This window comes from Falco rusticolus, chromosome 9 (assembly GCF_015220075.1).
Source record: "Falco rusticolus isolate bFalRus1 chromosome 9, bFalRus1.pri, whole genome shotgun sequence".
NCBI lineage: Eukaryota > Metazoa > Chordata > Aves > Falconiformes > Falconidae > Falco > Falco rusticolus.
The window spans coordinates 42,626,675-42,651,136 of record NC_051195.1 but is presented as its reverse complement, the minus strand read 5'-3'; positions in this window follow the sequence as shown (position 1 = coordinate 42,651,136).

Sequence of the window (24,462 nt, the reverse complement as noted above, 5' to 3'; positions counted from 1 at the left end):
CCACACAGGGGAAGAAGTAACTCACACTGCACTATTGCAGTACTGTGAGCCTTTTCCCCCACATCCAGCATGCTGGCAAAGGCTTCCACAAGACAGGGAAGCTGTAGAGTGATGCAAGTGTGATTGCACAAGTTGGGAGCAATGTTAGAGATGTGTGAGAGCAAAGCAAGGTCAGCTCTGACACCTGTTGTGCAGGATCATGGATGCATTTGCATTGCCAGCCACTAATCTGTACCAGTTTGCACCAGCTGAGCGCTCGGGCCCTGAGTATTTTGTGCTGATAGCATACAAAATATTTTGTGTTTCACTCTGTTCTGCTTGTAAAAAAGAAAAAGGATTGTATTTGAGGCTATAGGAAGGACATCTTCATCAAACATGCTGAATAAATACTGCCTTATTTATGAGGCTTTAAGTCTCTACCAAATTAGAACCTGACTAAAACATGAATCTATTCACCGGTTCCTCACACAACACAGAAAACAATGCCAATTTAAATCCAGATAAATTTTTGAAGGTAAAGGTAGGTAGAAAAGGTACTGAATTCCCATGTGTGGCTAGTTCTTAGGAATGTGACAAAACTGTCTCCATTTAGCTGCTGGGGAGGAAGGTGCAGAAGAACCATGAACTAAGGGAGATGGAGATACATCACCCAAGAAAGTGTCCTGTTTGCTCACAGTGTGCTTGCCGCATCCATGACACAATGCCTGGACCCAGGATGCCCTTCTATGAGGGCCTTCCTCACCTAAACATGAAGAGCTATTTGTGTAGCCAGTAGGGGCATGACATTGGGAATCAAAAGTTGTGGTTCTACCTGGGGAAAAAGGAAACTGTGAAAGGAGCTCCAGATTTCGCAGCTCATCTAATCTCATGGATCTGTGAAAATCTAGTGGGTGAAATTACTTGCATGGAGGCTTCTCGCTGCTCCTGGTGTTGTTTGCCTCCATGGAAATACAGTTCCCTCCAGCCTGCTATTAAGAAGCCCAGTGAGTATCGCTTTATGTGGAACTGACTTCCCACGGGAAAAGTGCCATGCTGAATACCCATCACTTTCCTCTCAAACCATGAGGCCCAGGCTCTGAGATGTCAACTACAAAAGAGCCTCTACATGGAGAGGGACTATCAGTTGAAAGGCACCAAGTGCCACCAGAACTGCACTGCCTGCCTTCTTGCCTGCTGCTGGCTGGACCACCAGATGAAGGAGATCTGCTTGTGGGGAATGGTGTGGCTGTTGCACTTCAGGGTGCAGGCAGCAAGTATTTCCTTAAACCAATAAGCAAGTGGGCTCTTAGACGCTGTGAGGAAACAGCATTGTTCAGTAAACTGAATAAGACCATGTTCATTGATGTGCTTCACTGCACTGGTGAACACCTGCATACATTATGGTGGCTGTCAGCAGGCAATTCCAAGGGTAATGGCAATAACCCAGTCTAATATAACCCCAGTAGTGTGAAAGGTGATGGGAGAAGATGGGGAAATTTCTTTCCTAAGGCTGTTCTTTCTCTGCATTCTGAAGTTTGAGATTTCAATTCCCCCATTCACAGGTATAATGACATGCTCTTAATGGCTGTAAAATTACAGAGCTCTTTTTTAACTCCAGCCACAGCATATCACTCTGACCTCCTGCAGCAGTGAATTACATGAACTGACTACACAGTACATCAGGTGTGGTCATTTTTTTTTTCTTTAACCTGTATTAAATTTCCCTAACCATTAATCTAATGGAATAAGAACATAGTTTTCTTATTATGAGATAAGGCAAGAAGAGCAATAAATTCCTTTTCACTATAACACATATAATTCTAAAATATTCCTGCCATTAACATTCCTCCCCAGGCTAAATACCTTCTGAGAATTCTGGCCACATGGGGTAGTCATAGACAAACCCCATTTAGGCCTTCAGTCGCCTTTGCTTCCTTTCAATTTTTCAATCTCAATTAAACATTGACAACTTCCCCAGTGTGAAATGACCCAGAACATACTGTGCTAGAGTCTAAGTATATCCAGGCTAAATTTGGCCAGATCTTTTCCTCAACAGCTGGGAGACATGGGCAGTGGGTCTTTACCTAATGCAGAAAATTCAAATCCCAATTCCCAAAGATCAAATTTCTTTCTGTTCCCTGAAGCAGTAGAGTTGTACTGTGACTGTCTGCTCAATACCCTCATGCCTGGGGAAATATTTGAAAGCCCCTTTGCTAGTATAATTTTGATGATCTAATGTGATCCAATCAGTAAAGATTTACTTTAAGTTGAATAAGTTGTTAGACGATCTTTACAAATCAGTAGCCCAGGTACTATCCTGGATGTTTCACTGCTTTGGAGTATCAAAACCAGAACTCCCAACAGGTTTTAGGAAGCAGAAGTCCCCATCCCCTTGTTGGTGACTAACACATTGAAAAGACCATTCCTGGCATAATATTAACCAAGGTGGATCTTTCCTTTTGCTCCTCATCCTCTTACTCAGGTGCTATAATCTTTACTGGTCCCAGACCTCTCATATCCTGCCTCTCGATCTTTTACCCTCTGACCACTGCTCTGCCTTAGATCAGCAAACACCATTATTCAACACAATCAGATCTCAAAAAATAATTTTTGAACTGGCAAAGTCCAGAATGATTACTACAATAATACAACCCTGCAATTATAGAGAATCTCAGAGCAGTCTTAAAAGGTAGGAGAGTATCATTAGCTATGTTTCACAGATGGGAAGCGCAGGGAAGGGAAATGATTTATTTGAAGTCTTACCTCAAGGCAGAGGTAGAGGTAGACAAGGAACCCAGGAGTCCTGACTTCCAGTTCCATTATAGAGTGTAAGTGGAAACCCACGGAGTGCTTACGAGCCTTTCCAGCTACAGGAAACACCAAGGCTGCTCTAGCAGACCTGGCTGCTGGCCAGCTGGAGAAAGAGAGCACATATGGGGTCCAGCTGAAATAAATGCAATCCTCTCATGGGAGTTTCAAACTTAATTGGCTGTTTTATGACCAAGTAAGCTAACAAAAATCTTGGGCCACATCCCTTTCCTGCAGTTGAGTGGGCTGTGAAGTCCAAACTAAGTCCCATAAACACTGCTTGAACCTCCAGAGACTCTCTTTCTGGTTTGTGCTTAGCAAAACCTGTCCCTTCTTGAATGAGATTACCCTTTTTTTTCTTCCTTTTTTTTTTTTCCTTTTCTGTGAACTCATCTCAGTGTCATTGACAAGGCAAACCACCAAGATGAGGTTTGTTGGGGCTGCAAACCTTCTGTGAGGGTAAATGCAAACATGTTTTCCCAACGCTCCCCCTGCATACACCTTCCACTTCAGTACAGTCAGCTTCAGCACTGAAATTTAGGCTCCCTGGAGACCTGCGCACCAGGTGGGCTCTGAGAAGCTCCATCAAGAAACCAGCTGTCCCCTAACAGATGTGACCAAGAATGTGACACATGCCCATGGTTTACTTCTCTTTGCCTGTATCTCCTGTTTGCTTTTCAGTATCAACACCACTTGGACTTTGCTTATTAATTTCCTGATTCTCTTTCAGTCTCCCTTTTTCTCCCTCTCCTCTCCTCTCCTGGGCTAAGCCATAACATCGCTTTGCCCAGGCACTTTGGCAAAGGGAGCTGGACAAAAGGAGTAAGGCGGGCTCACGGAATTTGAGCTATTTCTTAGTGGCATAATTACAACCCTTGGGAAGCTGGGTTGAATGATGAGGTCCGTCACGGAGCAGAGCAGCTGCTCCAGTTCAGGGGGAGGTTGTGGGTACCAGAGTGAATGTCCAACACAGCTGACAATAGAGTCAGGATAAGATCCAGAAAAACAACAGGAAGGATACAGAACATCTCCCTGGAGCCAGTTGCTCCCACAAATGTACGTCAGCCCTTGCTTGACGGGGAGCCCAGTGGCCTGTATTTGCAAAGGTGGTGGAAAAAGGGACAAGGAAGCTCTAATAGTTTCAGAGGAGGCACAAGCCTTCACGATAGAGAGATGTGCAGAGAGGTAGGAGAATACAAACAGAGCAGAGGGCTGCATAGCATGGGAAGGAACTACAATACTGACTTAAGGAAAGCAGATATCGACATGCAACACCCTTGGGGATCAGTCTATGCTTCTAGCATAATGATCACTCGAACTCAGGGCTCCTGTCACTAGCTTGGAAGATAACCTTCTGCCATCCTCCCTTATAGTATATCTTAGCTAAAGGCAAGATGTAACCCTGGTAGTGGAGACACTTTGCACTTCCTCTATCCAGTGCTCAGCAAGGAGGTGCTATAGTGCAGCTCCTAGTAGGAAACCCCTGCTGTAGACAGACCTCTGACTGGCAGTGAAGACGTGCCCCTATGCTTTTTCCTTTCACCATTTTCAGGGCTGCAAGTAGCAAATCAAACCTTTTCTAAGCATGGAAATGCAACCTGCAGAGTTTGGTGATAGAAAGGGCAGAGCAGGGCCCTGCTCCCACAGTTTGTTTCTAGTTTGTTTCTCTGAAAATGCCTTGAGTGTTTTATACTTACGCTGTTTTCAAAGGTGGCAGACAAGCCAGTGCTGTTATTCTGCTGAGGAAAAGGAACAGAAACAAAAATAATAACCATGTACCATCCCTGTGACTTGGAGTCATGGAGGGAGTACAGAATAAAGAAGGACCTGGGAACTGGTCTGCTGCCACCCCATGTGAATTCATAGGACTTTGTAACATCGTGAATATCAAATAAAGCCCCAAGGAGTCTGATGAAACCTGCTACTTCCCCCATCCAACATCCAGACATCACGAAACAAAGCCCTCCCACAAAAACAAAGCCCACAGGTTTGGGCTGTGTTTTTGGAAATGGGTAATCACTTGGTGTTTCTGTTTTTTTCAAGGTCCCTAATCCAAATGCTTTGCACCTCCTGAAATAATACACTGAGAATTTGCTTCATCTGGCAACACAGATACCTACAGCAGTGAGCTATTTTATCTTCCTTTGTAGACAGGGGAGAGAAACAGATACCTCTGGGGTGCAATTCATCCCGTGCTGATGTCTAAAGCAGGTGAAATGAATCATGCCCTTGACATGCCTCTTTCTTCCATGAACTGGAAAGGCAGCCTAGTGTGTTGCAGCCAGACGAACAGCACTATAGACATCCAGAACAAAGAGAAGAGGCTCTCCGGGCATTTCATGGGAGACACTCCAAAATGAACGCAACAGAAAAGGATTTTTTAGGAACCTTTACCCATCTTTGTACAGATAGTCTGGGCTATTCCCCTCTTCTTTAGCTATTAACCAACACTTGGGGTGCTGGGCACAGAGGACCAGGCTCCCAACACATCACCTTTTCTGCAAGGAGTGGTCATACCTCAAATGGGACCACTTTTGGCTTGGGCTCCAGATCTCCTCCACCCCATCCTCACAGGGACCTTGACAGAGACACTTGGCTGCTCATCCAGTGGCCTCATGATGGAGCCAGCGCAGCATGTGGCCATGGCATCGTGTGCCAGGGGAGCGAGCATACCTTCCAGGGAAGGGGCGTATGCATCCATGCAGCACACTGTAATTTCTCTAATGGCTTTCTTTGGCTTGATAGATATTGAAGGAAGCTTGTTGCCGGGGCAATTTCCATGGAGAGATAATAAGAGATCATTTTCAAGTGAGCGAAACTTTAATGGCACATTCTGGTAATGAGGCAGCAAGGAGAGTAATGACCGAGACCTCAGAGTGCGAGCACATCATGAGAGAGGGGGGAGAACTCTTAATTCACTGCTCAAGGTAGACATTTGAGGCCTGATCTTTGTTCCCTTGAAGTCAGCCTGGAGTTTTGCTGCTCGCTACAGGAAGATTAAGACCTAAGTGCTGGTAATGGGACTGAATGGCTCCACAGAGATGCTCCAGTGAATTCACTGGGGAAGAAGAAAGACTGGTAGGGCTCAGGCATCAAACGCTCCAACCTTCTCCTTCAGCAGAAGGTAATTTGGAAACAAAGGCAAAGGAGAGCTGGATACTCCTGTGTATAATCCTTGGCTTTTTCTCTGAAACCAATAGGAAATGTTTTATCCTGTGTCTGTTAAGGGACTGTGTTCCTAAATGAGAGGGAAGGGTGTATAACAGAGGGTGAAGGTCCTGTCTGTTTTAAGCTCTGTGATGGGCATCTTCAGAAATTGGGGAGGGTGGTAGCACCAGAGAGTTGGTAGGTAGAGATTAAGGGTCCGTGGACAGGGAAAGTCAATGATAAAGAAATACTAAGAAAAGCCGTCATCCCCTTCAGCTTTCATATCCAAGAAGGAACTATACTTATTCCTCTGGCCAATTGTGTGAGTATAAATATGGAACCCAGCAGCCAGTATAAGCATAAAAGCCACTTCTGAATTAGGACAGTAAACTGTGCCCGTGCTAGACCAGCACAAAGTCACAGAGTGCAAAAGGCCACAGAGAACCTGTGTGGGACCAAAGATACTTAAGGTCTAGGACTGTGTTTTCTAGTCAATTCTGAATCTCAGATAAACCTGGGAAGATTTGACCAGGAATTAAACTACAGAAGAGGCTGTGGGTGTCCTGCCTCCACCTGGAGGCATGAAGCACCTACACGGCTCTCAGTTCCTTGAATGCATCTCTGCAGCTTAGTTTTGGCCCTGCTCTTGAGGAGGGCCCTCAATCAGCTGCTTCTTAAGGGCAGCCAAAGGCAGTTGTTGTTTACCACCTCTCAAAAGAAGGAAGGTGAAGGGTCTGCTCTCCTCCAGCCTCGTTAACAGTTGTTTCATTAATCACAGCTTTCCCTTCAAAACCAGACACAATCTGTCCAATTAACATTAAAGGTCTGGCAGTCACTTGCAGTGGGGAACTTTGCAAGCAGCACTTTGACAACCATCACTAATAAGTCTAACATTTTTAAAGCTGCTCACAAACAAAACAGCCCAGTCGCACTTCGTTAATACCATACGCTCCCTGTTTGCATGAGCAGTACAGCCAGCCTCCTTTTTAGTCAATTTTATGATGAATCTTAGCAGAGCCCAGGTCCCAAAATGCTTCTCCCACAGACTTCTTTGTCCATCACATCCCACCCCCATGCCCCCAGGGTTTACCTAGGCAATTCCTTTCTCGTGTAATACACCCCCAACCAGGCTTTAACACTAGACTGCACCTGAGTGAACTGTGCTCCATGGAGCTGTAGGTCAGAATCAGACCATTAAGACATAGGTCCAGCAGAAAAGGTGATTAATAATGTCTTGCAGGGATCATGCCATATGAGCAGAGAATGGTAGAAGTAGGAAGGTGGGGAGAAGTTATCCAGTTAACTACTAGCCTCTTAATCTAACCTTGACTTGAGATTTCAAAGTGAATTTTGAAGGAAAGAACAATTAAATACCCAGAGATAAAGGGGAAATGAGATAAGATGCAACATGGGTTTACGAAATGTAGATTGTGTCAGACGAACATGATAGCTTTGTTTTGATAAGATACCTGATTTTCTAGACAAAGGAAATGCTGCTGATCTCCTTTATCTAGACTTCAGTAAGGTATCTGATAGGTGCCATGTGGGAAATCATTAGTGAAGCTGGAGGAAAGGAGGATTAGTAAACTGTAAGATGAGGTGCAACTCTCTGGATTTTCTCACAGAACAGTTTTGAAACCTATCTTTTCTTCTTCTGGATGATCTCGGAAGTGAAAGCAGGATCCTGAGTCTAAAATTGCCTAGCAACACAGAACTGGAAGTTTTGGCAAGGCAGAGGAGAATGGGAGTACAAGTTTGAAAGAACTCAGTGACCTTGAGAATAAGAATAATTGAAATGAGCTGGAAAACAAAAAGTTTGAGATGACAGGTCACGAATCTGAGGACTTGTGATAGCCTCAGATATAATACAGGAGATGATGAGCTGCAAATGATCAAGGACTGTGTGGTCTAAGCACAGACTGACTGAGATGTCAGGCACAGAGAAGCAAATCCTATTCTTGGATGTATCAGGAGGGATATTTCAGCAAATACAGATAAAAAATGGTGTAATTGACTGTGTGTCTGGCTTCTTAAGGTCACGATGGATAAGCTTAACCTTGTATGAATACAGAGGAAAGCTGAAAGATGATATAGAAGATGGAAAACATCACAGAGAGGAGAGCAGAAGTCTCAGGAGCAGCATGTTTAATTTGATAAAATACAAGTTGACATGGGACAAGTTCCAGAGAGGTAATGTGTCTCTGTAAACTGATGGGATACAGATCCTGAAGAAACCAGGGCGTCAACGCAGTCAGGCCAGCACTAAGAGAAAGGGTTCCCTGCCTGCTGGTGGAAGATACAGGGGTGAGAGAGAAGGTTTTGAGATCTGACCTTTTCCTTTTACACCTGCAATGACAAGAACTGGTCTTGCTAGCCCAGGAGGTCTCTGACATTCATGTGCTCCCAGGCAGGTCACTTCTCCCTTGAGTCTTTCCTGGTATTCCGGACAACTTTCTCATTCCTGATGCTCCTGAAAATCCCTTTATGGTCCTACCAGAGTCAGTAAGTACCTCTGTGTGGGAAACGGAAGTGGTGATTGCAGCACATATAGGAAAATCTCAACTCTAATGCAGCCAGAACAGGTAACAAAATCAAGGAAAACAGGTCAGCCAGAGAGTTAGCGTGATGTAAGAACACCAGCTGTCTGTCCGGGGTCCTGGTGAGCTGCTTGCTATCCTGTGCTATAACATTTTGACTGCTCTGGGTTAACATTTCTAGTTTCTTTCTAACTTGCATCAGCCTATAGGACGATCACCTCCGCATTTTGCTGTCTAAAGATGCCTGAAGAGGGTAAGTTGGCATTTGGAACCAGGCGTACTAATACAATTTACATGGTGCATGCTTTCCCCTCCTGACTGTTGCTCCTGCATTAGAGCAATTTTAACCAGCATATGCTTTTTTCCTTTGCTTTATATTTGCCCCATTTTCAGGCCTTTTGTGAAACTGGGACAAGTACTTTCTGATGAGCTGACTATAGATTTGAGGAGTTCACTGGGAAGAGTATTTACTGGGTGAGTATGAACTAAGCTTAAATCTAAAGGAACTGTTAATGCCTTGTCTGGCACAGGGCTATCACATGTGAAACAGCTTTGATTATTGCTGCCTGCCATGCTGGGAGGTCAATGTGAGATGAAAGAAGATTGGGAAACAATCAGATTTGAGCAATCAAGGTGATATGCCCCTGGAAGGGGCTGTGAGGGAGAGAGGGGAAGGCTTTGGTGAGCCTGCAGGTTTTCTTCTCAGCTTTGGACTAGCAGCACACATGTTGTAATTGCACGTAGATGCTGGCATGGTGGGGAGAAAGCTGTTTAAGAACATTTTTACAAAGTTTTTTCCCCTGCTGTGATGATCACATTAGCAGGCGCTAGGCATTGGGGAACATGTCAAGCCCTGAGGAAAGAAGAAGCAGGAGCTGTGGATTAGGCAGTCAGTAACTTGTTGCCTTTTAAAAAGTGCTAATTCTCCTGTATTTAAGGAGGTGGTGGGCTGCATCATGCCTTGGACATGGGCTTGGCCCACGTGTGTGCCCTATGTCTTTAACATACATGCAGGAGCAGCTTGTGCTTTTGATACACATGCCTCCCTGTATGCTGGGAACTCTGCTAAATCATAATTGTCACTGTTATTTTTTCTGTCTGCAGCTCCTGGCTCTTTTAACCCAAGTTCCTGTCATACACAGCACAGGAGAGAGGCTGGTGGGCATGATTTGGCTGGGGGGGGTAATGGTTTAGCTGCAGAGGGGCTGGGGACAAGCAGTTAGGGCAGCAAGTGGCACCTTCACTCCTATGCTATATTCTCATGCCTAGACAATTGTCCCAGCTGGTGATGTTTCTGTGTCCACAGAGGGCTCACATGCTCTCCTGGATCCACCCTTGCCATATCTCCTAAAAAATGCCATAATCTGTGTTTGTCAGAGCAAGAAACGGAGGCACAGTGAGTGAAAGTGGTCCAAAGCCAGTGTTTACAATGGTAAAAATTATTCAGAAGCTCTTAGCATTTGGTGTTTCATTCAATACAACATGAGATTTGGGTTGCTGATCCCTGTGTCTGAATGATGGGAGCATCCTTCCCCCACCCCATCAGAGGTATCTCAGCCCAGCAGACAGGCATGTGCCTGGTGCCTTCTGTGTCACCCACTCCTGCCCCTGCACTTCTCCTTGCCCTGACAGCTCAGGAGCTCTCTCTAGAGCATGTCTGTATGAGGAAGACAGCTCTGCTAAGGCCTGAGTGCTCTTTCAGGTACATATGTAGAGTGTCAGGCTTTATTTGTGTTGGGCTACCAGATTCCTAAGCCTTCTTCCCCTTCCTGAGGGATCGCCGGGTTGGCAGGTTGATAGGAAACCTCTGAGGGTCAGTATTTGTTCTCTCCAGAAAAAGTCAATGCCCAGCAGTTTGGGGCAGTAGCACCATGACCTTTTCAAAGCACAGACAGATGGAAGTGGCTCTGTGGAGCCCTGAGACCAGGACAGGAGGGCAGCTGGCAGCCTTTCTAGGAGCCTGTTTTAGTGGCAGAACATACAAGTCTCCCAAACACATACACATTTATGGCCGGCTCCTCAGCTGCTCTGAACTGGTCTACAGCCAGTGACTTCAGTGGTGCTACAGCACTTGAAGCAGCGTTCAGCCAGCCCTCTCTGCCTGCTTGCATGATGCTTCTCTAGTTCCTCCGCACACTGTGGGACCACTTGACCCACTTTCTCATTATGCTCCAAGGGTCTGGCTTTCCTCTCTCTGGTGCTCAGAGACTCTCACCCCTGTGCAAAAGAGGTAAGAGATGGATGTCTGACTTTTCCACCTGGGCCATCCAGTCTTATTATCCACCCTACACACAAGCCAGCCCTGGCACAAGGCTGTAAAGCAGAGGGGGTGGGATTTAGCTACCTGCCTGCTGTTGTGCCATACATGGGAACTACTGCTGGGGAGTATGAAGACAGGTTAGAACTGAACTTGCAGGTGATGCACAGTGCTGCCCCTCTCAAAAAGATGCTTTGCTAACATATTTCCATGGAATGGAGACAAAAGCTAGATTATATTTGCATTTCAGAGCCTGTATACATCTTACTTTGTGTCAGAATAAGAATTACCTCCCCCTTCTATCAGTATTGCAAAAACAGGTTGCAGGTGTATGGCTCAGAAAAAAGAATTCTTTAGTTGAGGATCCTAGCAGCCACATTTCCCTTGTGATTTTTGGATGTCTTGGTTTCAGGATGAGACATGAAAGTCTTTGCTAACTGTCTGAACTCAGTGAAATGCCTGTCTTACCACCCCACACATTTAGAGCGAGAGTCATGCTCAAATGCACAGCAGAATTTGGGCCCAGACCTGGAGCTATTTCAGAGATGAGGAGAATAGATAAAGCAGATCCTATGCCCTCTAGAGAACACAATTGGGTAAAATTATCATAGCGGGCAAATGGGATGAAGCATGGAGTAGGTCTAACTTGTGTGTTATATTCTTGTTAATAACAATATCTAATTAAGGCATCTGGTGACAACTTAATGGGCAGAAAAGGAAAAAATCAAGAAGGCTATATCAAATTTTTCTTTCAACTCCAGCTCTCCAGATTTGAATCAATCTATCATTGGAGGCAGTCTTGTTTGTCTGAGTCTGTCTATAGCTTAGCAGTGTAGAGTTGTAGCTCTGTTGTCTAGGACCTATCCCTTAAAATTAATGCATCGTTCTTATCAAGATGATTGCTTGAAAGTGATATTAACCTTTATGATGTGATGATAGAAGTTGTTGTTTATTTCAAGGGCCCATAAAGATTGATGGGAACTGGAAGTGATGGAAACTGAACTGGGATTTGGCAACACTGATAAGTGGAAATGGAGTTTGTCTTTGATGGGGCTCCTTTTGCCCATTTTTTTTCCACATCTGATTTCATTGTGGAGTTATTATTATTAATATTATTTTTAAAAAAATAAAGTTTTAGAAGGGCCTGAAGTCTTATTTGTATGTTTGTGCAGCATCTCATGCAGTAAGATCCTTATGCCTGCTTAGGCACTTTACATGATCCTAAATAAAAGAATAGGGATTCGTCAATAGTAGAGTTTTCTTAGTTATGTGCTGCACATTCCCTTTTCTCCTCCTGCTGCTGACTTGCAGAAGAGACAATCATGTTGTCTGAAACCTCTTGCAGAGGAAAAATCCTTTGGCTTTTAATAGGGAAGACATCAAGGCTGTGTATATCAATATTACAAACCCTGGCCCCTCAGGTTGTGTCTATGCTACAACCCAAAAATATAACACTGGCTTGCACAGAGAGACCAGATTTAACTGTAAACTCCGGGAGGGAAGCAATGTTTCTAGTGCAGTTCAACCACAGCAAATCTTAATCCTCACAAAAGGTTGTATGAGTCCAGCAAGGACACGAGTGTAGCCTTGACTAAATAGTTCTGTGCGAAATAACACTAAGTTGTTTTCAAGCTCTTCTGTATGTGATTGATCTCCTGTAACAGGACATGTGCAATTAACCAGCAGCTTTGCTATTAATAACTATCCCTGAATATGTGGATAAAATGAATTGGTGTCTCTGTGGATTATTGCCTTTCTCCATCTGACACCTCTTTAGCTGAATGACACGGAACAAAAAGGGAATCTTAAGAGTATATAATTGAGTGTGTATTAGGGTTTATGAAGAGATTCCTACAATAACTGTCATGTTCCACCTGACGGAGTAGCTGTTATGTGAACATGCCAAAGTACTACTTTCCTTGCTGTGATCTTTGTTCTCACTTGCTTTCCCTGCATTATCTTAAAAATCTCCTTTAGCTGATGCCACTGAATGCAGCCTGAGTAATGACTTGAGTGCAAAATAAGGACAGGAATAAAGAATGAGGTGAACACTTGCTGTCAGAGGCCTCAAATTGGGCAGCAAGGTGAAAGGAGGCCCACTGTTTCAGAGGCAGATAGCTGCTGCTGCTTCCACCAGTGACAGCTTCTCTGGAAATCAGGACACATCGATTTATATCCTGTTGGAAAGTGAAGGTCCAGGCACCACTGTGCTAGGCACTGTCAAACCTCTGCTCCAAAGGGGACAGCTACATCAGGCAGAGGAAGCACTGGAAAGAAAAGGAACAACAAAAGGAAGACATGGAGGGATGAAGTGACTTGGTTTCTGTGTCACAGTGGGTTGGTGGCAGAGCCAGGAAAGGGGGCTCCTTGTACTGGACCACTGTGTTGGGTATCCCAGATCCTCAGCTGGACAGTTCTTGCAGGGTTGTCCTGTTGTGTGAATGACAGTGTGAGGAAATGGGATTTCTCAGAAATGAAAACCTACCTATAGTCTTAAACACAGTTTTGCCGTGGATGCAGCAAGATGGAAACTGAGCCCTTACATGCCAGTTGTTGGCCTTTGCTGAGGGTGTGCTGGGAGACAAGCGATGCTGGGATAGCATTGTGGTCCTGCTGCCCTTGATACCAAATGACAGCAAATTCTGCAGGGTCTCTGAGACCATCCTGGGCCAGTGGGAGAAGGGCAAGATTTGCTTTCACACTCTTCAAGGCCATGGTGTGTGTCACTGGCTGCTCTGACCTTCTCCAACAGAGCTATTTGCTGCTGTGTGCTACATGTTAACAAAATATCTTGGCTCTGATGAGTTGAAATCCTGTTGGGATTTGGTGGTGTTGGTGTGCTTTCATTAAAGAAAAGGTGCAGCTTACAGTTGATCAGGTTTCCCTGCAGCCTGAGACCAGGGCCAATTAACACAGGTACCAACCCTTCCCCTGGCCCAGCAGTGCTGGTGCAAGACTGGCCGAGGGGATGGCGGTGTTACAGGCAGACTGCTTACAACTGCCCATGGACATGCACTCTCAGATGGTTTACAAAAGGATGCACTGCCTCAGCAGCAGCCGCCAGTTCTGTTATCCTTTCAGATCCAACAGCGCAGAGAAGAGGCTTCCTTTGCATCCCAGCATGCCCTTCCCATCACCAGCCCAGCCCTCTTTCCGTTGCTGCCCTGGATCTTTCCATCCTATTTTCTTTCTCTGGCCTCCCGGTTGTTGTTTTTTTCTCCCTCTCCATCTTTCAGTTTGGCTTGTCACACACACACAGAATCACACACTCAATCCTCCCAATGCCACAGACCTGCCAGCAGATCTTGAATGTGGGGCTGAGGAATGTCCTGTCACCTTCTACCCCTCCACATCCCCCCTGCCCTATTCCCCACTGATCTATCGCAAGGCAACCTCAGCCAGAAAGACGGATGCCACAATTACATTCCCCTTTTCAGCAGCTCTTTCCCCTTGCCTCTTCCTGATGGAAATCGTGGGCAAGAAAAATCTATTATTACTCTCCAAATCATATCAAATATTTATCAGGGTAATTCTCTAGTTATCACCACCGATTGCAAGCCTTAGTCACGTAGTAAATCTTGTTAGTGTCATCTCTGGGAACGTGTCTCATCTGTCTCCTCAACTGAGTGCTGCATAAACCAGGTTGCCCCAGGGGAACTTGGCTTATGGGAAAGGCAGTGGAGATGGAGGAGGCGGAGGTGATCAAAGATGGGTACAGACATCCCAAATCCCCATTTTTCCAGGACACGAGATGGGATCTGTTCAAGGTGGGGCTATGGGAGAGGAGGCAGGTTGCATGTGGGAAGGGGAGGTCTGTTGGGCCACATGGGCCAATGCCTTTCTGATGTGTCAGGTGCTGTACAGATAAGCTCATTCCTAATCAAAAACTGAAACAGGCCAGGCTCAAAAAAAGAGGTGTATTAATTTCCCCAGGAGGGAGATGAAATGAGTTACTCAGGACCGTATGGGAAGTCAGTGGCAGAGGCCAGAATGGAGCTCAAGGTCTCTGACTGTAAGGCTAGTGGCTTAATTACATGATTATTCCTTTTGGAGCACTGTGGCTGGTTTGAAACAGCCTGCCCTGGGGGTCCTGTAAGTCAGGGCAACCTTGACATCTCTGCTAGCCGTGCCAAGGACTCTCCCCTTCCACCCGCTGTGTAAAGGACTAGCAAATACAGCCACTCTAGCTGGGCTTTTTTTGTTGTTGTTGTTGTTGTTGTTGTTGTTGTTGGCACCAAAATGTTTCCAGATTGTACCTATTTTTAAACTCTTTATTGGGTCAGATCTGGACAGCTTGGAGCCTTCAGCTCTTCCCTTTTTCTACCCCTGTGCACATAACTTATTGCTGCAAAGGGAAGAAATGAGCAGCAAATTTCCTCTGCCAGAACGAATCAATCTGGCACCTGTCATCAGCATCACAGCAGCTATAAAATATTTAATTTCTTAATGATGAATTGGCAGATTGTTTAAAAAAGACAACAAGGAAACAAAGAAAAGGAAACAGACACTCACAATCTGCAGTCACACTCTCTGCCAGGATGAGCCTTTGGAGTCGATAGCAGGAATGTATTTTTCCATCCAAGCGACCTGACAGTGCTGTCTATTAATAAAGCCCTGATAGTTGTTTTGGGGATGTTCCTGCTCAGACAGTCATTGAACCCTTGACTTGCCATTGTAGGGTCCTACCACCGATTCATGATGAGACTCAGTCTTCAGAGGAGGATTTTTCTTGGAAAACAGCAAAAATCCTTCTCAGTGGCACAGATCTTGCCTCCCTCAAGTGCTGATGCACTGGAATAAATAAGGAAAAAGAGTGACCAGGCTAGGTCAAAGTACAAGTGCATCCAGCTCGAGCAGTGACCAACACTGTATGCTTTGGAAAATGTATAGGAATAGGTCATTCATATAGTGCTATTTCTCCAGCAGCCTCGAGCAATCTGCAGCCCAGGAAGATCTTTGTGGTTTCTAGCTCTAACTGGAATTTTCTTCCACAAGCTTGCCTAGTCATTTTTGAAAGTTATGCAAACTTTGAGCATCTACAAAATCTTCACTCAAATAGTCCCATAGTTCTCCTCTGTGAAGCTGTATATCTTATTTTGTTTTCAGCATATCACCTACTAATTTAACTCAGTGTTCCCAGTTCTTGCATTAAGAAGACAGTGAAAAATCATTCTCCCTTCACCTCCCATCCCTTGGACATGTTTGGCTCACAAAACAGGGAGCGACACAGAGATGCCTGAGCTAACGGAGACCAGAATTGGTCAGTCTGCAGTGGACAGTCTGGTTTCACAGGCCATGTCAGCTTGCGTGTGCCCACAGATACCCTCTGCCTCTGGTACCTACAGCTGTGAGCTTGGAGGGGAGCCAGAGTCCTTACCTGTATTACGGTCTGTCTGCAAATGCTTAAGGTGATGCTGGTGGCAGTCACCGGTTCAGGTGATGCAGCTGCAGGGAAAGGAGATGGCACAGAAAGCAATACCCTCTGCTGAAGTTACATGAATTACTTACAGGAATTAAAAACCACACCCCTGTCTCCATGTCAATTTATATTCATTTCTCTTACACATTAGTAAATCCTATAAATACACAGCCAAGCAAACTGCCTGACCAAAGAGTTTATTTTACTGTAGCCTGTTCTGCTGGGCTTTATTGCAATACAGTGACATTTGGGGTTTTTGTTTGATTAACTTCTAAATAAGTACTGTTGCTGGGACCTTTTCATTACAGGAGAGTCATAAGGTTTCACTAAAGCAAATATAAACTTTTAGCCATCACAGAAAACCCTGAAATCTGGAGTTCTAAAGGCTTGCAAAACGCTCCTAAATGCTGGGGAAACGAAGAGGAAGTGAGCATTTTTCACTTATCACCATTTATTATTTTTAAGTCGGTCTCATGATTTGAAACGGTGACGCTGCTCAGTGGCGTGACCAAACCTACACTGTTCATCTGGGCTGGGGGAGCACGCTGGGAAGTTTGGCAGACGTAAGTGGGTGGCTGGCAGCTTGCATGCGGTGCCTTCGTGCTTCCACCTCTGCCTCTCCTGGCAGCGTGTGGGGAGCATGGGCTCCAGCAGATGCCCATGGTAGGATCGGTCAGGTGTGGTGGGATGGCAGCTGGCAGTGTCCAGTGGATAGCCAAGGTCATGCAGCACCTTAGCTCAATTTACCAGGAGATAATCTGGCAGAGCCCTCGAGTTCTGTCTGCTCTGGTGATTTGTTTTAGCCCTCCTGCAGACATGCTGTGTAAATATGCAAAACAAAAGCTCCCACTTGTACAGAAAGGGCTTAACCTTCTTTCAAGAGGGGTCAGTGCAATTGCGAGCAGTGCCCATCACTGCCGGGGCTGGTAAGTAATGGCAAACTGCTGCTTCAGAGCTCCCCCACTCCCTGCTGGCATGGGTCTGCTCTGGGGCAAAATAGGGTTTCCCCCACCTCCTGAGCAAAGTCTCAGAAAAACAGAAAGATTTTTTTTTTTTTTTTTTTCCGTATTTTCCGTATGCTCCAAAGCACATTGTACTCCTAAGGGCTGGTTGCTTTGGCAAGGGATAAAATGAAATCAAAGGACACTACTTTTGTGTCAGACAGCTCATTTCCCTGTTAACTCTGGATCTCTGTCTTCTGCAGATGGCATTTAAAGAGAGGTTTGCTCCATTGATCCTGTCTAGTATCTCTTTGGAAGTTCTGAATGGAAAACATCCTGCTTATCTCTACTCAAAGATGTTTTTTCTCTGCCTCTGGGCCAAAACACTGCAACAGGTTTGGCCCTTGTGGGACTAGTGGCTGCGGAGCAGAGATGGGGCTCTCTGCTGCTTTTGCAGGCATGGGGAGAACCTGAAAACCAGCCTCTTCCTGCTGTATTACTGGCTGCAAGCTTTTTGAGTATGGGAGGGGTAATTAAGTAGAAAGCAGCAATCCAGAGCTCCTAGCTAGGTGGTAGCTGATTGCAGCACAGTAAGTCTGAAGAGGCATCTCTTTCCCATCTATTAAAATAGACACCACCACCAGCAAAAAAAAATAGGGAAGTGTGACTCAAAGTGGGGGAAGGAAAAGGGATAGGACTGCTTGGTAGCTAGACACCCACATCAGGAGAGCAATCTAAGCAAAACTGCTTGCATCCTACCGTTGTCAACGCAATTTCAAATTAAACATATGCTTAAGTAGGGAAGGGACTGAGAGAATAGTTGGCTGTGGGAAGTTTTTGGCTCACAGTGATAAGGCAGCACATGTTAAGGGTGTCCGTGGGATGGACAGTGTCAGAATAATCTCTAACACAGTGCTTTTCTATCAAGCTTTAACAGAGAGCATGAAGTTAAATAGATCCTACTTTTCTTCCTTTCCTGTTACCAAAAGTCATCTCTGAACACTGGTCTCAGGGCACCCCTCTGCCCTTGACTCCTTGCCAGGCATGCCTGGCTGCAAACCCTCCTCCAGATGGAGCAGGCTAGAAAAGGTAAGGAAATGAAAAGAGGAAAGAAATGAAAATGTATGAATGCCCCTAATTTTGTTTATGTTTTTGCTGTCATTTACACTGTTATAAAATGAATGTAAAATACTGTGATTCCACTCTAATAACTTTTTTCATCTGTTTACGCTGGCATAAATTTCCTCTGAGTAGAAATTTTTGTCAGAATCTGGTTGGGGCAGGTCCTCTATTTTATTATTTGATTGCAGAGTACCTACCTACTTTCTCCCAAATACCTTTTCTTTTTTTTTTTTTTTTTTTATTTTTTCATTAAAAAGTAATAACTGAACCTGGCCAGCCAAAGCCCCATATTGCAGTGAAGGCAGTCCAGCTAGAGAGCTGCAGTGTGAGAGGGAACCAGGAATATATTGGGTGCTGAGGTGGGGGCATCACCAAAGCTGATTATAACACTTTCAGCCTAAATATTTTGGTTCCTTGTAGCTGGATTAAACCCTCAAAGTTTCTGTGAACAAAGCTTTGGCAGAGGAAGGTTGTTGTCTGAGTTTCTCCACAGGAACACTGTGCCCCGCCATCCCACCTCGCCCCTCTGCTTTGCTGCCAGGGGCTGCGGTGGGGCAGCGGTTCATGCCCACACCAGGGAACACCTCACCGAGGCCGTGGTGGGCCACAGCCTGGAAAAGCAGCTTCTCAGAAAAACACCCCCCTGGCCACCAGCTTCTCAGGAAAACACTCCCCTGGCCACCCGCCTCTATAGAACTCTTTCATCAGCTCTGGAGATTTCATCCCCCAGCCCAGGGAATGCACGGGAGACAGATGGCAGATGTAGGTGCCACCAGCTTGAGGTAAGGATGGCTCCAGGTGTGGCAGGACTGGGATCTGAACCGCGGTGGTGGCCCTCGCTTGTCCCTGCTGTGGCCGTGGCTTCCCTGGGGTCTGTGCTACCCTCTGAGGGCAGGGAGATGGCGGCGGGCCGGCATGGTATGGGGCTAAAATGGCTGCTGGCCTTGTGGGGGCTGCTCAGGGCCCGGCGCCTCACAGCTGTGACAGGCCTGGGGGCAGCTGCCCTCCGAGGACACAGCAGCCACCGTGTCTAAGGCCACCTGGACGCGAGCTGGGTGGTGGGGAAGGACAAGGCCCCCCACTAGAGCCCTGAAGCGTTAAAGCCACCGCAGGCTGGCCTGCAGCCTGTGGGGACTCGAATGTGAAGCCCTGCCTGGGAAAGGCCCGGGGGCCAGCGGCTGCAGGGGGTGACAGCAGGGTGACGGCAGGGTGACAACAGGTGACAGCAGGGTGACGGCAGGCAGAGCTGGCAGCACCAGGCAGGCCCCCCCGTGCTGTGGCAGGGGTCCCCTCACACATGGCTGCCTGGGCTGGCAGGGCAGGGGATCAGAGCAGGGGCCTGGAGAAGGAGCCCTGGCTCACCCTGAGCGGCTCCTGGGCCTGCCCGCACCGAACACCATTTTCCTCCTTTCCACACAAAAAAGCTCCTTCAGGCCACGGCTACTCAGCAGTTGGTTTCACAGCCTGGAGCCCCAGTGTGGCCAGCCAGCAGTGTGCCCTGTGGTGCACACCCCGGCTGCCATCAGACCGCGACAGTTTCCTCCCCTCTGGTGCTTTTGAAAAACTTTTTTACTTTTTGGTTTTATTTTTATTTTCTTTGTGAGTGCAAGAGCCAGAAACAAGGGACATGAAGCCAGGAGTGCCCTGTGCTGCCATCACATCTCTCCCCGCAGCGCACACTCAGTGTCTGCTTTCCAGCCCCAAGCATGCAGGGCTGCACCTGGCTGCAGCCCCCTTTGAGAGGCACTAGCAGAACAAGCCCTGAAAGGCTTCTCCTTCCATTGCTGTCAGCTGTTTACCTCCTGCTCTGTCCTCTCAGGGGCTTAGTCCTCACTGGGACAGTCTCTGCCTCAGGACATGGTGCAGGCAGGCAGTTGGGGAGAGCTGAGAAGGCTTTGGGCTCCAGCTCCAGAACAGGGGGCACTGGAGGGAAAACTGGGGCCTCATGACATGCACATCTTCCCCTCTGCTTACATCAGGCTGGACCACAAGCTGGGGAGATGTGGGAAAGTGTGTGCATAGCCCAGGGCTGTGAAAGCCATCACTTCTCCTCGAGCCTGACAGTGCATGTGGATCCATCCTCTTCTATCTGCACTGCAGGGCTTCTGCCTTTAATGGTTGGGGTTTCTTGCATTAGCTCACTTTTTGGTTGCTCATTTTTTCCCATGCAATAGCTAATTTTTTTCTTGTGCAATAGGCTAGAGCTTAGTTAGGCTCCAGGGCTTGCCTGCCTCTCTTGATGCTTGTCTGAGCTAAGGGGGAAGAAAGGCCAGAGCTGTGGAGAGCAGGATGAATTGCCAAAGCTTTGGGCTGGAAAGCTAGCATCAGAACAATGGGAGAAAACATGAGGCTGAAGGAGGGTTTCATTTGGAGCTGTGCCTTGGAGGGGACAAGGGGAACGGGAAGAGGCAACAGGCTGTGCAAGGACAGCTTGTGGAGGCACAAGACCCATGCTGACTGCAGAGGAGATGCAAATAGGTCTGGCTCCCAAGAGACATGGCTGCAGCATCCCAAGGTGCCTTTTCACACCAGGGAGCTGGACAACAGCAAGCAAAGGGAATGAGGTGATACGAGCAGCCCCAAGTGCTGTCAGCCGTGTGCCCTGCCCTCCTTATGCTTTGCACAGTGCAGGGCCTCTCTGTCCGCAGCTCTGTTGCTGGATGTCCTCTTCCCAGGTTCCCCAAAGTGGCAGGAGACCATGTTGTGCTTGCCATCACTGACTGGGGCACTTTGCAGCTGTCACCATAGGTGCTGTCAAGGCATCGTGATGCCATTTTCTGGCATTGTTAATGAGCACTCTCTCCCATGGATCCACTTAACAACGTGGCACGGCACCTGCTGACAGGACCTGCCGTGGTTGGAGCAGGGTTTATTAAGCAGCAAGAAGGGCGTGCTGAGAAGTCTCCAGGATGGGGAATTTTCCAGGTGAAACAGAGGGCAAAATCTCTGTTTTCCACTCCATGGCTCCTTTGCTGCGGGATCTTTTGCTGTTCTCCTCTGAGATCTCCATAGCCTTCAACAGCCCTGTATGATATGGGGTTGATTTCAGTCCTGTGCCAAGGATGTCAAGGTAGCTGAAACATTCTGTTCCCCAGAGAGCATCAGGGCTGCCCCGCGACCACCTCCCAGAGTGCATGAGGTGGTGGTGGCTGCAGGGCTTCCCACTCCTGGGTGGTCAGTGCCGGGAGCTGGGGCATGTCACCTCCAGGGACACTGAGGTTTTGCTCTCCAGTTCCTCCCCCTCCTTGGCCCCTGAAAGTTTTGTCAGCCAGGAGTGTCTCTGCAGTGCGTACCAAAAGCACATGATGGCACTGCAGGAGCGCAAAACCACCTCAGCCTCCTCTGCAACTCAACTGGATTTTTAACCCCTCCGTGGAGATGAAGCTGTTGCAGGTGCGGTGGCTTTCCAGGGACAAAATGTGGAGGAAGCCTGCGGGATGGTGATGCCCAGTGCTCTGCTGTTCCCAGCTAGGGCAAAGCCTTGAGTCCAAGCTGCTGGCTGCCGCTGCAGGATCGCCCCATCTCCTTGGGACCTGAGACACAAGTACATACAGTGTTGCAACAGGGGCCCGAGTGTGTGTTCCTGAGCTGGCATCTTCCAAAATGCACAGTGGACGCTTTGTGCAGTGGTTCCTCACAGCTGTACGTGGAGGGGTCCCTGGGCATGCCTGAGGCCATTCCCCTCTCTGGATAGGCCCAAACAAACCTTCCCCAAAGCCCAGCGGGGTTTAGCCAGGCAGCAAGACAGGTAGGTCTGGGGCTACTTTGGGCAGTAGCACTGTAAGCCAGTGTGCCCCCAAAGCAACCTTCTGCGTGGACCAGGAGAGCTGCCCATGCCCTGGGCTCACTCAGACTCCACTGCTGCCATGACATCTGGCTTTACCTGATAAGCTCACACAGGCAGAAAGGTGGTCTTCAAATGCACAGCGGTCAGAATCAAGCCCTGGTGCAGGTCTTGTATGATAATATCCTGCTGCCTGGCAGCTGGGTTTTGGAAGAGAGAGAGTAAATTGTTTAGTTTGCTTGTTCCTGAAGTTAGCAATCCTCTAGCCAAAAAAACAGGGAGAGCCATAGAGATGAACAGAAAGACTGCAACAGCATTTCCATATAGCACATGCTTTTTCCTGAAATAATCCCTGCAGGAGAGAAACTGTAAAAATATCTGGATGTGACGATCCTGGCATTTATCTCTTCTTATGTACAAAAAACTGGAGAGTTATAAACCCAGCAAGTTCCATCTAAATTATTGCCAGATCCTGTAGGTATGGAAAACACTGCGAACCCCTTTGTAGAGGTTATCTTGAATTATCTGGTGGACACAAAGTATATGGCTCTGTTTTCCTCCTCCTGTTGTCCCTGTAGGAAAAAGTTCTCTAGGACAGGAGAGAAAGCACAGAATCAGGAGGGGAGAGAGACAAAAATCCTTTTCCAAGAGAGGGTCAGGACAGAGGGGGTCTGGTTATTGCAGCTCTCATCTGTCCCTCTGTATGGAGCACTCATTGCTTGATATCTCCCTGTTGTAAATGCAACTGACTGATTTTTTTTGTTTCTTCTTTTGCACTTGTTTGTTTTAATAAAGATAGATTTTTAAAATTTTTTTTTAAGCCTAAAGCAAAATGTTCCAGTGTCTCCACCCACCCTCCTGGCACTAAGTGCTGATGGTTTATTTCAGTGGTTGTAATTTGATTTCTGCCTCTCCTGCTGGGCTGATGTGAGAGAAACAATATTTAGAGAAGTTGATTTTTAATTTATTGGGATTTTTTTTTTTTCTGGAGTAGGGGAGGCAGAGGCTGGGAGTGGTGTGGGAAGAGGGAAAGAGAATCAGCAAAATGCACTCTCATTTTCTAGGCCATCTTTTTTTCAAGTTTGCAATCTCTGATGGGCAAAAATCGCAGTATAGCTCAACTAATCAATTGCTCTCTGAAGAATGGAGAGTGTCTCATGTCTTTAAGTATTTTTGTGTTATTCTTGGCCTGCTGCAGGGACTCATCATAGCTGCTCTATGCCACTGGTTTTAGGTTTGTAGCCTGAACTGTGATAATATACATTTTGCAAGCGGGGAAACTGAGGCATGGAATAATAAATTGGCCCCTTCCCCTTCAGATCACAAGTGCAGCCAAGAACAGTGTATGGCACAGGCACTAAGGGCTGATTTCCAAACCCAGGATATAGCCAGCACATACAACCCAGACCACACCTTCAGCAGCACTCAGCTCCCAATTAAACTTAGACAAAATGAAGTTTTCACTAGTGCTTAGCAGCCAGCCTTTCTTCAGTGAGAATACTGAGCAGCAGATTTTCAGAATTCAGCTACTCCTCAGCTCTTGTAGTTTCTTAGGGAAAAGCTCCTGCATTTTGCCAAGACGAATGTTTTTTTCATTGCCAATAATCTGACCCTTCATTCCTAGCTATGGAATTAAAAACCTGTTCATTATTTTTTTCTAGTTTTTTAAGTAATAGCATCCTTCTTTTCCCTTTTTTGTTTGACTTTCCTGGCTTCTAGGAACAGGGTTAGTGATTGCTTCTGTGCATATATGAAGATAATAGCTTTGCTAAATAATTTTTCCTCTTTTAAAATATACATCAAGATTGCCTGCTGCATAGTTTACATTTCCTGCTGTGGAGAAAAATACTTCAATTAAAATGGAAGGGAGAAAAAAAATCACACAGAAAAAGCGCCTCTGTGAAAAGAATCCTAAAAGGCTTGCAAGAAGCAGAAATGGGCAAATGAAGCCCTCCAGCAGCCAGGATGCATTTTATGTATATGCATGTGGGCTTTGGGGACTATTCTGCTAAATTCAAGGAGGGAGGTACTTGTGAAAACCTCAGCTGTGTGAGGAAATCCAGGTACATTTCTTCCAAGAAAAAAAAAAAACAAAAACAAACCCCAAAACAAAAAAACAAAAAAACCCCTGACTTTTTCTCAAACTGCTTGTCCTCTGCCTGCTCCAGCTCTAGTCTGTGCGCAGAACAACTTGGTTTCAGATCATAGTGTCTTGAGAATAAGAAAGAAGCAAGTTCTTCTACCTACCTTGGCCCCACCTCTTTCCTTCACTTAAGAGCAAAATATTAAATGAACCCGCTGTGGCTGCTGTATTTGATTATGGGACTCCTTGTACCTGCTCTCCCTCCCTGGCTTTAGCTTTCCCCTAGGGAAAGCACAGCAGCAGCAAACAGCAAGAAACTTCTAAATGTGCCAGGCTGATGTTAACTCCAGGGACAGATGAGAGGGATGGGAAGCTGTAAGTACAA